The sequence below is a fragment of the Molossus molossus genome, unplaced genomic scaffold, assembly GCF_014108415.1.
Source record: "Molossus molossus isolate mMolMol1 unplaced genomic scaffold, mMolMol1.p scaffold_m16_p_1, whole genome shotgun sequence".
Classification (NCBI taxonomy): domain Eukaryota; kingdom Metazoa; phylum Chordata; class Mammalia; order Chiroptera; family Molossidae; genus Molossus; species Molossus molossus.
Window position 1 is genome coordinate 150,067,365 of NW_023425344.1, and position 17,927 is coordinate 150,085,291.

The following is a 17,927-nucleotide window of genomic DNA, read 5'->3' on the forward strand; positions in this document are numbered from 1 at the left end:
CCCTGAGCTCAGTTACACCTATGCAGAACCATTTGACTAATGCATGTAATCACTGTAAAGAAAATTAAATTGTGCTCTTCCTCAGAGACTTAAAGTTTACAGCTCTAATAGCACTTCCGGTAAAATTCAAATGCACACATTTTTACAGTTATGAACGAAATTATAGTTCCCTAGTTCGAGCATCAAAATCACAAACTAGAACATACTGGGAAAATAATTAAAACTATACCCCTTTCACACACATGTATTGGAGTAGGAATATATGACTTAAAAATAATGTCGTGAGAGTTGAGGTGAATTTCTCATTTATATTTAGTCTTTAAGCTCATCATTATAAATCCAGTGATGATACATACACATATCTGTTTATCTCATTAGTTTGTAAGAGGCCTTTCCAAGCAGAGCCATACTCGGGGAGTGTTGAAAAGCCAATTTTCTTTTGAAGAAGAGCTTGCCTAAACCTGGCTATCTTATTGGAGGCAGTCCCATAGGATATTAGCATGAGAAAGTATCTTCATGACCATCTCCTCCAACCATAAATCTTACACAAGAATGTTATCTTTTGTATCCACATAGAATGAACCTATCAGCAAACAACAAATGAAATGCCTCCAGCCCATCCAAATGTGGAACTATTCAAATAGTGTGTTCTTAATGCAAAATTAAACCCCATATCATCTCATCCTTTATTCCAAATCATGCTCTCTGGCTTTCACACCTCCTCTTGCTACCCCTTAAAAATAATATCTGAAGAAATATTCCCTGTATCTTCTCTCTCTCCCAAGATATATTTTCCAGTTTTATTTTTCAGCCACTTTTTATTTGCAGTGGTTGGGGTGGGCTGTACTTCCTTTGGATGTCTGTCTCTAGGCATGTCCCAGCAGAATTCAGAATGAGACACACTGGGTTCCAGATGTGGTTCGGTGAGGAGCAAATAACTCACTGCGACTATTAAACTTATTGTTCTGGATGTTTCTCTTCTATTAATGGATGGTGAGATTGCATTCCTGAAACTGTTGACCCTTAGGATCATGGACACAATCAATACCTTAAGTGTATTTCATGTAAACTGCCTTTAAAGACGTATCCTTCAACCTACCATTAATAGCATAGTTTCTGAATCTAAGCATCTTTAGCTTTGGCTCTATTATATTTCATTTTGACAGTCTTGGCCCATCCATTAAACCTATGGAGACATTTTTAAATCCCAGTTTTGTGTCAGTCACAGTATCACAGATTTAATAAGCACTATTTCTTATATCCTCTTGCAAATCAGTGTTAAAATGCTGAACAAGAAAAGACCAAGGACAGCAGGGTGACTGTCTAATGAAATAATGTATCTGAAAGTGCTTTGCAAATGCTATTTTATATTCATCTTTGATTCTGTGTCCTTCTTTCTGTCTTTTATACATACCACTTTATAATCAGACCTGATGGGAATTTCCTCCTGCAGTCTTTGTGGTTTCCTTAACTTTCATCCCAATAACCTCTTTGTCATAAAAACAATTTCTAATTGCATCATATGAATTTTACTTTTAGAACTTCTCTGAGTCATCTTTTCTCTTAGAAACTATCCTCAAGAGACAACTTCTCTGAGTGTTTTAGTATATGATTTTTCTTTATTTGCTTTTCAAAATATTTAACCTGTATTTCTTGAGTGTCTGCTATATGAATCTGAGTGTGCTTGATGTTGTAGGGCATGGGGTTATCATGGGATTTTGCTGTACTTCAAAGAATTTATAGGCCCATAGAAGAGCTTAGGCACATGATATTAGAGATTATCATTAGAGATTCATTATAAATGTGATACCTCTCACTTCATTCTCTTAGGTCTTCCCTGTAGTTGTAAATGTGGCTGTAAATACTTACCTCCCCCCACTCCCACAAAAGAAGTAAGCCTTGTGCTTCTAGATATTTCTACATCCATATTACCTATTAGTATGTTTTCAGTGGTTCCAACTCCCAATCTCCATGAGGTCCTTTTTATCTGAAATTGCTCCAAAATATTATTTTAACCTGCTGTGAATCCAACTGACAATTGCTCAACACTTGCCCAGGACCCACAGTCTTGTGTTTAACTCACTGACTAATATGTAAGCTCCACTGTTCTTGGACTGGCATTTGAAGCATGTTCTCCCTCTCTCCCTCTCTGGATAGATGGATAAATGATTTGAACTATAGCTATACTTATTTATATAGTTTTCTAATATATACTCAGGTGGGTGTACCCATTAGAAATACCAACTTTATACATATATGAATAAAGTAGATGTTGTTAATATACTATGTATATAGTCTGCTGGTATGTGAGTTCAGTTTATGTACACCATAAATTCATTTGTTTGGATGTATACATTTAAGTAAATTTAACTTTTAATATAATTGATTAAGCACTTTCATCAGAGCTTAAAATAATGAATTATAAACACAGCAAGTGCCCAGCGGGTGTGGCTCAGTGGATTGAGCATCGTCCCATGGACTGAGAGCTCCTGGTGAAATTCCCAGTCAGGGCACATGCCTGGGTTGTGGGCTTTATCCCCAGTGGGAGGCAGGCAGGAGGCAGCCGATCAATGTACCTCTCTCACATCAATGTTTCTATCTCTCTGCCTTCCTCTCTCTCTAAAAAATCAATAAAAACACATTTAAAAAAATAAAACAAAATAAAATAAAAACAAAGCAACCACCACCACAAAAACAAACACAGAATGACTCCTACCCACACTATTAAGCATTTTATCTCACTCTTTTAAACCACCTCACATTTCTTAAGCACTGCAAATCCACATTTTCTTTTATATTTTATCTAAAAGGGGAAAATAAAGTATCAGTGAAGAGAGGTAAATATTCTACCCCACCTCAGTGCAGCAGGGCACACAGTGGTTCGTAATTTATCACACCACATTTTTGGTACACACCCTGATTCCTGTCCCTTATAGTAATGCCAGTGGTATATTCTAATACTCAAAGCAAGCAGCAAGTCTGTCTTTTTCATTGACTAATGGCCTTAAGCTATTTTCTGGTTTTCCTGTAAGGTGTACTGTATTTCAGATGTAGTTTGAAAGTGACCAAATAATTCAGTGAAAATGTAAAACTCGATGTTCTGTACATTCCCTTTTTGGTAATGAATGCTGAGATTGCAGCCTTGGAATTGTTTACTCCCAAGGGTCACCTTAAGGTACACGATGTACCATTATGTAGATTCACTGCAGTTGTGAGAAATAACACAGAGATCCCCATAAACCCTACACTTAGTTTCTCCCAGTGGTAACATCTTATATAACTGTAGCAGAATACCTCATACTACAATCCCCAAACTGACCTTGATACAATCCATTGACCTTATTTGGATATTACCAGTTTTACATATATTTGTGTGGATTTATATTTAGTTTTCTAAATTTTATCACATATGTAGATATGTATGAACGTCAAAATTTAGGGCAGTTCTATCAGTATGATACCTCCTGCTACCCTATTATAACTACAACCACTTCTCTCTCCCATCCCTAGCTCTTATTGAGTATATACAATTTTAAAAGAAATGTACTCATCTATTACTTGTATAATGAGTATTAATTTTAAAATGCTACACACACTTTCTCATCTGCAAATTAAAAATTGATCTGGCTTTCACAAACTTATGTATGAATCAGAACTCAGTATTTTGTACTTTAAAATTCTATTTAATGTATTTGAAAAATTCTAATATTTAAAGAATGTACAGTATCTGCCCAGTCGGTGTGTCTCAGTGGTTGAGCATTGATCCATGCACCAAGAGGTCACTGGTTCGATTCCCAATCAGGGCACATGCCCAGGTTCTGGGCCAAATCCCCAGTGGGGGGCATGCAGGAGGCAGATTGATGTTCTCTCTCACCAATGTTTCTATCTCTCTCCCTCTCTCTCTCTAAAGTCAATAAAGAAAACAATATTAAAAAAATAATAATGTACAGTATGATGGCTTCTTTATGAAATCATTTCTAATTTAACCACCAGTGAAGTTATTGAGGAAAGGAAGGGAGGAAGGGAGGGAGGCTGGAGAGCAGAGACAAGAGGTGGAGGAAAGGGAGGGGAAAATGATGAAATGGGGAAACAGGGAAGAATAAAGAAGCCAACGAGGAAGGAAAGAAACACTGTGTATAGATACGTGTCATTAAAATAAACATTGGATTAGTGAGAGTTTGCTGGTATTCTTTTTTCATTGAAAAAGGTTATTACCAAGGTGACACACTGATGTGCAGATGAGGGTGACCATAATAACTGTCTGCCGACTTTCCCCAAACCACTGAGATTAACAGGAATGCTGCACCTTATTTTCCCCTGCGTTCAAATGAACAGAATGGACTGACATGTTGTCATAGCAGACCAAGAGCTAAGACAGGGAGGAAGAAGACAAGCAACAATTATTTCACTTCACCAAGGGATGCAGATGTGGAAGGAACCACCAAGATCCAAAGTGAGCAAGAGAATTCCAGATCCTCTGGAGCTGCTGCTGATTCTTGCCAGCCATGTGTTCACTGTATATAGAACCTGTCTTCACAGGACCCCAAGCATGAGCTTAAGAAATGGTGCTTTTCTGGGCCCGGGGAGATGCCCTTTTGTCCTTCCACAGTCCTGGTTACTAAATATTTTATGTACATCAGCCTGAAAAGAATTTCTGGCTGTGCAAGAGTCCCTTAAAGATTTTCTGCTTCAAGTCTCCCTTTGAATTCTGCCCTGAGCACAAAATTGTGGTAATTTTTCACCTGAAAAGAATTTTAAATGCCACCGATGGAGCAAGATGCTGATTCAATATTTACCAGCCCTACTCCTTGAACTAGGCATTGGGCTCAGAGCTGGGACACAGACTAGCTGGGCTCAGGAGAATAGCAGGCTTCCCTGAGTCTGTATCTCTCAAACCCTGTGTTCATAAAGACCAAGAGTCAAACCCTTACATGGAAGATAAGTACTTAGGGATGGTGGATGCGGCTTAAAGTCAGAGCAGTTCTTGGGAAGCTTTCAAATGTGGAGTGGAGCATTAGGAAGGGAATTTGGCAGATAATGGATATAAATATAAAACTTGAGGGTTAATTGGAGAGGAATCATGCTGACCCTGTCTCCAAAAGTCAGAGCAAGATCTGATGTTCAAAGAGAGTCTTCTAATCCCCTGCTGGTAATAAATGCAGTGTTTACTGTTGTAACTCAGACATGGAGCCCACTCCTCTTGAAATATGAGCTCTCTGATATGAATATTTAACATCTGTATAATGATGGATCCCACCAGCAAAGAAGCTGTTCTTTCCTGGAGGTATTTTTGTTGTTGTTTCATTTTTCTCCCTGGTGCTGAACTGTACAGCTGTGTAACTAATTTTGTTTGCTGAAGGAAGAGAAAGTTTTCCTTTTTTTTTCATAAATTCATTATCCTGGAAAGTATAAAGCTGTTGGAAGGACTTCATCTTTCTTAGTTCCCAAATGTGTGAGGATTGTGCAGAATTGATTGTAAAAATGGTTTTGTAAATGTTGTACTGTTCACCTGCAAATAAACTTGGTAAAAAACAGTTAAAGTATGCCAATCAAACTTGTCTTTTGGAAGAAAAAAACTTTGAAATTCAAAGGAATTTCAAGAAAACTTTTAGCAGAGTAAACTCACCTAGTGAAGTATTTATATAATGAAGATTTTTCAATGTATATTCTTTTGATCCTTTCATTTAAGAAAATAATGGTTATGCAAATAAAAATACTTCATTAACTCTATAATCTTTAATTAGGCCTTATTTTACCTTTCTTTTATTTATTTTTTTTGTATTAGAATTTCACAACCACAATTTAGTAAATAGGATCTTTTGGAAATAATGTCAGATTACGAAAATGCATTTTTTTTCCCACTAAGTCAGTTACTAATCTAGTGTCTGTTTTGTTATCACAAAAAATCCATTTTAAATGATCATTATAAAATTTAGTGGATTAGTTAGTTCCTTAGAAACATTTCAAAGTCAACCCAACCTCATCCGATCCTCTGTCCCTCTCAAAAAACCTTCACCTTCTGTTGTAACTTATTGAAATATACCCATCACTTAGAGTTGTTTTCTTGAGTTCTTAATGGGAAATTTCAAATGCGGTAATAAAAATTTTTAGGTCACCAAGATTTATGTTTTATTTAACTGCTTAACTCTTGCTGTTAGGGGAAAGGATGATTAGTTGTTCTCATTTACAATCTGACATTTACATTAAGCGATAAATGCTCTAGTGATGCATTAATTTACGTATCATATGGTCCTGGATGTGTATAATAATTTGTAAACATTTTTCTACAGCTGAGTATATACTACTACACGTGTATTCAATAACACAAATGCATTTCCGTATTCAATCATATGAATCCTTCTGAACATTCATACATTTTAAGAACTCATTAATAGGAAATGATTTTTAATTTTATTCTATATGTCTTGTGCACATTTTTTTTTAGTTATTCCCCTTAATAAAATAACATTTTGAATACTATACCCTTATTTTTGTAGTAGTCCACTAAGATCATAGCCATATTGTGCCAAACATTATATTCTATGATTATTAAATAGTGAGTGAGTTGCAATGAGAGCAGATGATTAATTTACCCATGTATTTCAAAACAGCTGTCCTTTTGCATCATGTACATCAAACATCTGGATGACTAAACATTTAATTTTTGATCATTTCCCCACAAGGTAAACATAATTAAAGACTAACATAGAACACCTCCTTCATGTTGTTTATTTTGTACCATTAGAGATAAGATGGAGAGATTGGTAATGATACCATTTGGTGGATTAATAATTGTTCAAACTCTGTAGATCTTTAAATTGAAGGAAATGCTTAAGACTATGTTACTGTTATCTTCAAATATTTCAAGGGTTTTCTTAGAGCAGTGGGTTAAAACTCAGAGCAACCTTAGGATGAACTTCCTGAGGGAAACAAAATTTCTACATGCCTACAATGACTAAAGCACCATGATTGATACTTTTAGATATCATGCCTTGAAATAATTACAGCTTTTTTGTGATATAGGTCTTTTATATTTTCATTTTTTTCTTTCTCTTTTTTTTTTATCCTCACTCGAGGACACTTTTCCATTTTTTGTACAGATAGAGTGGGAGGGAGAGAGAGGAAGAGAGAGAGAGGGAAACATCGATGTGAAAGGGACACATCAAGTGGCTGCCACCCGCACGACCAACCAGGGCCGGGGACAAACTGCAATCGAGGTACATGCCCCTAGCGGGAACCGAACCCGGGTCTCTCCGGACCGCAGGCAGACGCTCCAACCACTGAGCCAAACCGGCCAGGGCTATATTTTCATTTTAAAAGAAAAACTGAGTGATATGGTCATTGCTATGATTCTAATAAGGTTTATAAAACTTTAAAGTCCTACCTTTGTTGATAGTGAAATTGGAATCAAAGTGCAGATGGTCCCTGACTGATCAAATGCAACTTGCAATTTTTCAACTTTATGAAGGTGTGAAAGTGACCCCTTTCAGTCAAAACTGTACTTTGAACTTTGATCTTTTCCTGGGCTAGCAATGTGGCATGATACTGTCCATGATGCTGGGCACTGGCCATGAGCCACAGCTCTCAGCCAACCCGGCAACCAGCAGGGTAAGCCACTGGTCCTCAACAGTGTATTTCTTGTTTAGATGCTTTTGCCCCGTTGTAGGTTAGTGGAAGTGTCCTGAGCATGTTTAAGGTAGGCTAGGCTAAGCTATGATGTTTGGAAGATTAGGTGTATTAAATGTATTTTCAACTTAAATGATGTCTTTTGGGGACATACCATTGCAAGCAGAGGAGCGTCTGTATTTGTTCAGACAACTGATGAACAACTTAGCAAAGACACAGAGAGGAAGACAGTACTGTTAGGGGCTGGAAGAGGTCATCAGTCTCAGTTTAATAGAAGATATTCTGTAATAACTTCCAGAGTTTTGCCCAGTGTCCTGAGTACTTTCAGAGTTTAGTATTAGCATTTGGGATGATTGTTAGAGGATGAACCAACACTTTCTTAGGAAAACATGTACATAAACAATAACCATTGCCAAGTTTTCTAAGACTGTGAAAGAAGGCCACCATAGCAACAATTTAGAATTAAGAAACTAATTAGAATTTCTTATGAGGTGTTTTATTTAAGAATACTATAAAGAAAAAAAAAGGAAATTTTTATAATATTGCACTGGAAAATAGCATTGTTAGAATCCCAATTTAAAATGTTTTTGGCATTGCACTGATCAAAATATATAGACTAAATAAACACCTTATATGAGTTATTATTATTTTTTTCTTTACTGATTTTTAGAGAGAGAAGAAGGGAGAGGGAGAAAAAGAGAGAAACATTGATGAGAGAGAATATTGATTGGCTGCCCCTTGCATGCCTCCCACTGGGGATTGGGCCCACAACCTGGGCAGGTGCCCTGACCAAGAATCAAACCAGTCCCTCCTTGTGCATGGGTCGATGCTCAACCACCGAGCCACACCAGCTGGGCTGCAAGTTTATTTACTATAGACTCTTATAATGGTTTCCTGAAATCTTACATCATGAGCTCTAAGAGCACTGATTTGCAGTGGGATAGCCCTAGGTGAAAACTCCTGCTTTGCCAACTACCATCTCTATTACCTTGCCAAAGGTTTGTTGAAATATTTCTGTCCCTACCTCTCACACCAGTATATAGGTAAATGTAATTTTTCTCATTATTGGGAGAATTGACTTAGATAATACATGTTTTTGATAGCTAGCACATGTTGAGTGCTTAATAAACAATATAAAAAGGAAAATGTTATTATCATTAATAAATAATGTAACCATACATAAAAATAACTTTCTCTGGAAAACTAGAATTTAGATAGAATTATAACAGTTACTATGCTCTTCAAGCTAAAGTAAATACATATAAATACTGTTAGTCATCAATCCTTTGTTTGTTGTTAGAATAGTTACAGGAAGTATTTATATTTTACTATCATAATGCAATATAATATATAAAACATAATTATAAATTTAAGTTTACACTTGCTTTAGACTACCTCTTTACTACAGAGAAGTAGACATAATCAGAGTTTCAAAAACAGTGAGACTTCTTATTCTAAATATTTCACTTCTAGGAATTAATTATACATGTATTCACTCATGTGTGCATAGATACATGCACATTGCCATTGGCTGTATAATTTTATAATAATGACAGACTAGAAACATTAATTTTCTAGTTATAAAATATTTTTTCTTTATTAATTTCAGAGAGGCAGGGAGAGAGAGATAAACACATCATTGAGAGAGAACATTGATTGGCTGCATCCTACATGCCCCGCACTGGGTATTGGCCCCGCACTGGGTATTGGCCCCACAACATGGGCATGTTACCTGACCAGGAATCAAACCAGCGACCTCTTGGTGCATGGGTCCTTGCTCAACCACTGAGCTACACCGGGCAGGCAGAAACATTGATTTTCAATTGGAATACATGAGCAGTTTATATTATATGCATATGAGAGATATTTGAATGGATGGGTTTGCTGATAGAAGACACAAATGGACTGATCTCCATGATGTATTAAATGAAAGGTATCAGACTAACAGGGTGCTGTATTCTTAAATATGTATAAAAATCTATACATGCATGCTCTTATATTTGTGTGAAATATATCTGATTGTTCTGAAATGTGAACATTTCTTTCTGAAGGGAATGTGTCTTGCTTTGGAGGGAGATATGCTTTCAGAGTTCTTGTATTTTTATCGTGAATATAAAAATGTATATATTATTTTTAAATATTCATGGACAGAAATAAATGAAAAGGTAAATTAGAGAATTTCAAAATGGTCGTGGAGTGAATGAAAGCTACACAGACCATCTCCCAGGACCAAACTGGAATTACAACAAAAATAAAGACAAATCATCAGGAAAAAGCAACAGAAAAGCAGCGTGCAAGGACCATATAACCAGGGACACTGAACAAATCCTGGTAGGATTGTGGAGGCACGTGAGAGGGGCTAGGAGCCCACAGACAGCAGCAGTCTTAGCTGTGAGCAGTGCCCTCAGGGGTTAAAATCGAAAGGGGCTTCACAGCACAGAGAGCCTAGACAGAGCACTAAAATTAGTCACAGCCACTCACTTTGGGTTTCAGCAGAAAGAGAGCTGACTGGACTGGAACTGTGTGAGGGTACTCAGGATTTTGAGGGTGTTCAGAGATTTGCTGAGTTGTGGCCATGCAAGACATAGTACAGTGGTCATCTTACTCCTTCCAAGGGGCCCTCTCTCCAGGATTCAATCCCAACTGGTGGCCATTGAAATGCAAAATGAGGCCTATTAACAACCAACATCTGCCCCACCATTGCAAAATCCTCTTATGATGAACACCTGACAGAGTTTTTCATTCAACTAAGAAACCAAGGCTCTTCAAGTAAACTCTACTAATAGCCTCCAGGAAAATGCTAGAGGATAATTAAACAATTCCTGGGCTTGCAACTCTACCGAGGAAAGATAAGACTTGACAGTGGTGTTTAACATGGATCCACCCTTGCTCATCTAAACCCAGTAGTGGGAGCCACAAACAGCAAAACACCAACACCCACAGGGAAAATTTGGGAGCCTCCAAAACCCACTGAGATAGCCAAAATGGTGAAACAAATAAACAAATCCAAAATGAAATAACAGGACTTCTACCAAAGATGAGAATAATGAAATGCAGTTAAGCAAGTTAACAGAGTTACAAATCAGAGCCATGATCTTGAGGAAGCTCAACAGCATGTGTAAGGACATCAATACCATGAGTAAAGACATAGAAACATTGAAAACCAACCAATTAAAAACCAAGAAGAAATGGAGAATGACATAGCAGAAATAAAGAACACACTGAAAGGACTAAATAGCAGAGTAGAGGAAGCTGAGGACAGGATCAGTGAGTTAGAAGACAAGGTAGAAAAAAATCAACCTATCAGAAAACCAAATGGAAAAAATGATTAAAAAACAGGAAGACAGCTTAAGAGAACTGTGGGATAATTGGAAACCTAATGATATTTGCATCATAGGAGTCCCCAAAGAAGAAAAAAATAAGCAAGGGTTAGAGAATATATTTGAAGAAATAGTGAGAGAAAACTTCCCTAATTTGGTGAAGGAAGAAGGCATTTAAGTTCAAGAAGCACAGAGAGACCCAAGTAAGAAGAACCCAAACAGGCCCACATCAAGACACATAGTAATTAATATGCCAAAAATTAAAGACAAAGAATCCTAAAGGCAGCAAGAGATAAGCAACAGGTTACCTACAAAGGAAATCCCATAAGGCTCTCTGCTGACTTCTCAACAGAAACACTACAGACAAGAAGGGAATGGCATGAGGTAATTAAGATAATAAAAAACAAGGATTTGAATCCAAGACTACTCTACCCAGCAAGGCTATCATTCAAAATATCAGGTCAAATAAAGAACTTCCCAGACAAAAAAAAAAAAAGGCTAAGGAAATGTATTAGCACCAAACCAGCACTGCAAGAGATGTTGAAAGAACTACTGTAATTGGTAGAAGAACTAGGAAGAAAAATGTAACTGCACTAAATAAAAAATGGCAATAAATAAGTACATGTCAATTATCACATTAAGTTAAATGGATTGAATGCTCCAATAAAAAGACACAGAGTAGCTGATTGGATAAGAAGCATGACTCATATATATATTGTTCACAAGAGACCCACCTCATAACAAAACACTCACATAGGTTGAAAGTGAAGGGATGGAAAAAAATCTTCCAAGAAAACAGAAAGGAAAAAAAAGCTGGGGTAGCAATACTCATATGTGATAAAATAGATTTCAAAATAAAGGCCATATCTAGAGACAAAGAAGTTCACTACATAATATTAAAAGGATCTATCCAACAGGAAGATATGACTTTAGTAAACATATATGCACCCAATATAGGAGCAGCAAAATATATTAAAAATCTTCTGGAGAACTTCAAAGGAGAAATCAATAGCAGTACAATCATAGCAGGGAACTTCAACAGCCCGCTGACATCACTGGATAGATCCTCTGGACAAAAAATTAGCAAGGAAACAGAGACTCTAAATGAAGCACTAGACCAAAGGATTTAATAGATATCTACAGAGAATTCCATCCCAAAACTACAGAATTACATTGTTCTCAAGTGCACATGGGACATTCTCAAAGATAGACAATATGTTAGGAAACAAACTAAGTCTCTACAAGGTCAAGAAAATTGAAATTATATCAAGTCATCTTCTCAGATCATAATGGCATGAAACTAGAAATCAATTGCAACAGGAACATGCAAAGACATTTCAACACATGGAAGCTAAATAGCATGTTATTAAACAACAAATGGGTTACTAAGGAAATCAAGGAAGAAATAAAAAATTTCTTGGAAACCAATGACAACAAACACACAACAACACAAAATCTATGGGATGCAGTGAAAGCAGTTCTGATAGGGAAGTTCATAGCACTGCTGACCTACCTCAAGAAACTAGACAAATTTCTGATAGACTATCTAACCTCACAACTTACAGAACTAGAAAGCAAACAACAAGAAAACTCCAGAGCAAGTAGAAGAAAAAAATTCGTAAAAATCAGAGCAAAAATAAATGACATAGACAAAAACAAAAACCCAACAACAACAACAACAACAACAACAAAAACAATTCAAAGGATCAATGAAATGAAGAATTGGTTTTTCGAAAAGATAAACAAGATTGATGGACCCTTATCTAGACTCATCAAGAAACAAAGAGAACCTAAATACACAAAACAAAAATGAAAGAGGAAAAGTAACAACTGACACCACAGAAATACAAAAGATCATTAACAAATACTATGAACAATTATATGGGAAAAAATTTGACAATCTAAGCAAAATGGACAAATTTCTAGAAAAACATAGCCTCTCAAAACTGGACCTGGAAGAGATAGAAAACTTGAACAGACCAATAGCAACTAAGGAACTTGAAGAGGTAATCAAGACTCTCCCAGCAAACAAAAGTCCAGGTCCGGATGGCGTCACGGGAAAATTTTCCTGAACATTCAAAGAACAATTAATACCCATTCTCCTCAAACTATTTCAAAAAATTCAAGAAAAAGGAAGACTTCCAAACTCGTGGTATGAGGCAGCATAATTCTAATTCCAAAACCAGAAAAAGACACTACAATGAAAGAAAGTTACAGGCCAGTATCCCTGATGAACATAGATGCCAAAACCCTGAACAAAATACAAGCAAATCGGATCCAGCAGTACATCAAAAAAATTATTCACCATGACCAAGTGGGATTCATGCCAGGGATGCAAGGCTGGTACAATATTCACAAATCAATGAATGTGATACAGCACATAAACAAAATGAAGAATAAAAACCACATGATCATATCAATACATGCCGAAAAAGCCTTTGACAAAATCCAGCATCCGTTTCTGATAAAAACACTCAGCAATGTGGGAATAGAGAGATCATATCTTGACATAATAAAGGCCATATATGAAAGACCTATAGCCAACATCATACTCATTGGGAAAAAACTAAAGGCATTTCCCTTAAGAACAGGAACAAGACAAGGAATCCCATTTCTGCCACTCTTATTTAACATAGTACTGGAAGTATTAGCCAAAGCAATCAGACAGGAAGAAAAAATAAAAGGGATCCAAATTGGAAAGGAGGAAGTGAAACTGTCATTATTTGTAGATGACATGATATTATACATAGAAAACCCTAAAGACTCCATCAAAAATCTACTAGACTTAATAAATGAATTTGGCAAAGTAGCAGGATACAAAGTTAACGTCAAGAAATCGATGGTATTCTTATACACCAATCATGAACTCACAGAAAGAGAAACTAAAAAAAATCCCATTTACAATCGTGGCAAAAAAATTATTATAGCTAGGAATAAACTTAATCAAAAGTAAAGGGCCTATTCACAGAAAACTACAGGATATTGAAAAAAGAAATAGGGGAAGATATAAAAAAGTGGAAGCACATACCTTGTTCATGGATTGGAAGAATTAACATAATTATAATGTTCATATTACTCATAGCAATCTATAGATTCAATGCAATCCCCATCAAAATACCAATTCATATTTCACAGGAGTAGAACAAATACGGAAATTCACATGGAGCCAAAAATGACCCTGAATATCCACAGCCATCTTGAAAAAGAAGGACAGAGTAAGTGGGATCACAATACCGGATATCAAGTTATACTACAAAGATACTGTAATCGAAACAGCCTGGTACTGGCACAAGAACAGGCATATGGACAAGTAGAACAGGACAGAGAACCCAGGAATGGACCCAAGGCAATATGCTCAATTAATATTTGACAAAGGAGGCAAGAGCATTCAATGGAGTAAAGACAGCCTCTTTAATAAATGGTGTTGATAAAATTGGACAACTACATGCAAAAAAAAAATGAAACTAGACCATCAAATTACCCTATACATAAGAATAAACTCAGAATGGATAAAAGACTTAAATGTGACCCATGAATCCATAAAAATCCTAAAAGAAAATGAAGGCAACAAAATTTCAAGTATCTTACACAGCAGAATTTTCACTGATACAACACCTAAGGCAACAGAAACAAAGGAGAAAATAAACACATGGGATTACATCAAACTAAAAAGCTTCTGCACAGCAAAAGATACAGTCATCTAAATGGAAAGGCAACCCATGTATGGGAGATCATGATTGCCAATGATATATCAGATAAGGGGTTAATTTCCAAAATATATAGAGTACTCATACAACTCAACAAAAGAAGGGCAAAGAACCCAATTTAAAAATGGGCAGAGGAGCTAAATAGACATCTCTCCAAACAGGACATACATATGGCCAAGAGACATGAAGAAATGCTCAACATCACTAATCATCAGAGATGCAAATTAAAACAACAATGAGTTATCACCCTACACCTGTCAGAATGGCTACCATCAGCAAATCATCAAACAACTAGTATTGGTAAGGGTGAGGAGAAAAGGGAATTCTAGTACACTGCTGGTGAGAATGCAGAGTGGTCCAGCCACTATGGAAAACACTATGGTGTTACCTCAAAAAGTTAAAAATTGAATTATCATTTAATCTTGTGATCCCACTTAAGGAGTATACCCTAAAAAGCCTGAAACACCAATCAGAAAGAATATATGTACCCCCATGTTCATAGCAGCACTATTTACAATAGCTAGGATCTGGAAACAGCCCCAATGTCCATCAGTAGACAAATGGATAAAAAAGCAGTGGTATATAGACACAATGGAGTACTATGCAGCTGTAAGAAAGAAAGATCTCTTATCCTTTGAGATGACATGGAGGGACCTGGAAAGTGTCATCCTAAGTGAAAGAAACCAAATAGAGAAAGACAAATATCACATGATCTCACTTATTGGTGGAATATAATGAACATAACAGTCTGAGGAATAGGGTAGACCCAGAGACATGGAAGTAGGGTACTGACTGACAACCCTCAGAAGAAGGGGTGGTGGGGGTAGGGAAGAGTTAAACCACAGAATTTATATGAATGAACATATAACCAATGGACATGGACAACAAAGCTGGGTATGGGGTGGGGAGGATGGGGAGGAAGGTGTCAATGGGGAAAAAAAGGAGTGACATCTGTAACAAAAATAAATCAATAAAAATATTTTAAAAAGTAAATGAAAGCTGACTCAGGTGGATTAGCACATGATTGGCTTATATTTGTGTGTATGTCATCAGTTATTCTATAATTCTATAATAAACATCTTTTATATTATAAATTTTCAAAAGAACATTGGTTGACACATTTTTAAAGATAACTTGAGATAAAATGTAACTTATTTTTATTTAGCTTTGCCATCATTCTATATATAGAGTTTTAGCGTATCTGAGTAATTTGAGTATAAATTTAGGCAATAGCTTAACTTTCTTTTTAAATTAAAACCTAATTATTGGATATCTCAGGACATACTCACCCTTTTAAATTTTCACTTTGTAAGATCATTTAACAATGGAAATAGGAGGAACAATAAACATAACCTGAGACCTGAGTTATCTTTCTATTGTCTTCTATCTTTTCTTTATTGTTACACACTATAGAATTATATCATTCCTCACTTTTGCTTCACCAGATGAAATATGTCATAGCCTAGTAAAATGTTCATTTCAAGAACATTTTTATAAATTGATCCTATTTTTACATTAAGAATGATAGTGTTTGAATACCAACTGATACTATAATAAAGATTTTAGGGTGGAGCCTGGTCTGTGTGGCTCAGTAGTTGAGTGTTGACCCGTGCACCAAAAGGTTGCTGGTTCGATTTCTGATCAGGGCCCATGCCCAGGTTGTTGGCCCAATCCCCAGTGGGGGGCATGCAGGAGGTGGCCAATCAATGTTCTCTCTCATTTATATCCCTCTCCCTTCCCCTCTCTCAAATACAATGAAAACAAAAGCCTTTTTTTTTTTTTTTTTTAAGATTTTAGGGGTGAAAGTTTAAATATTGTGTCTCAAAGAGCTAGGTCTATTATGCTTTAGATTGACATAGAACCCTCAGAAATAGGTAGAAATTAGCAATCTTCTGACATAAAGTTAATAGTCAAATGACCTACCTGTGTATTTCCTTCATAGACTTATATGTTGAGATAATAGATTTTCTCTATTGAAGAAAATATAGGCGCCACAACATAGCTCCACGAGGGCAGGGTTTGAGAGCTTCATTTCAGTGCGCTATCCCCAGTGTCATGTATCTGGTACCAAGTCGGTGATGATTATACATTTGTTAACTAAGGCAATGTTTTAACATTAGTTTGCAAGTTGAATTAATGGACATACTATAAATAAAATTGAACTACGTATCTTTTGATGGTTTAAACGATCTTTAGTTATGAGATAAGAAATCTCCTTCCGTAAATAAAAAAACAGAATACTGACCTATCTATTGTAATAGAGTGCATATTGTACATTTCACTGGAAAGCCCTGTTTGGCAGATCTGTTTACATTCTATTTAGTGGTATTCCTGATACAGTTTGAGGTTAATCACAGTTGAAAACAACTGTGTTTATCAAAGATACTTCCTAAGCATATTTTGATACACTTTTTTTGTTGTTGTTCTTGTCTCCTTTGAAGAGTTCCTGAACCCAATCAGCCAGGTGTCAGGAAGACATGTAGTAGCTGAACACCCTTACTTCTGACACCATCCTTAGACTCAATTTTGGAGATGCTTTCACCCTGTCCCTCTTCTGCAGCAGCCAAGCAGAGTGCCGACTCCTTCACAGTGGTGAGGAACTCTTCAGGCTCCAGAAGTAAGTTGATTGCCTTTGGTTTGATCACTGCCAATGGGTTTAAAAACACTTCGGAGAGGCTTACGAAAAACGTTGCGAATTAATGTACAAATTAAAACCAGCAGTATTCACTGATTATTATTACTTTTTTGAGCCATATCTTTCTGGAGATTCAAACTCTACAATATTTTATGTATATCTTTATGTAATTTTCTGATTTTCCTTTTTATAGGGTTGCTTTGCAATGCATTGTCATAATTTATATGTGCAACCTTGAAGAATAAATGGGGAGAGATTAAAATCATAATGTTTCCACATGAGTAAAGAGATGCAGAATGACCAAGTATTTTATCAGAAGGGCTTGAGTAATGATTTGTAAAGATGAAATAAAATCCCTGGCCTTTTGATTCTTAAAAAACAAATACTTGTCCTGACTGGTGTGGCTCAGTTGGTTGGAGCATTCTCCTGTACACCAAAAAGTTGTTGGTATGTTCCTTGTGTGTTATTGAAAGAGACTTTGTGGCTGTCTATAAATATGGATATGGGAGAAGCTGAAAAAAAGTGAAATCACATACAAGACAGTGAATTGAAATCAGGAGACAAATTCCCAGCTACATATATATTTTTGGGTGTTCTAATTACTAGATAAATCAGATAAATACATCAATTACATGATTA

At 36.2% G+C, this 17,927-nt stretch overlaps 1 protein-coding gene across 2 annotated transcripts in view; it reads left to right on the forward strand.

Moving 5' to 3' along the window:
* Positions 1–17,927, forward strand: part of LRFN5 (leucine rich repeat and fibronectin type III domain containing 5) — a 288,423-nt gene that overhangs the window by 125,940 nt on the left and 144,556 nt on the right. For both annotated transcript variants that reach the window (XM_036275619.1, XM_036275629.1), the window contains one exon: positions 17,095–17,270. The gene's annotated coding sequence lies outside the window, so the exon portion shown is untranslated. Of the gene's footprint in view, positions 1–17,094; positions 17,271–17,927 lie in introns of those variants that run through there.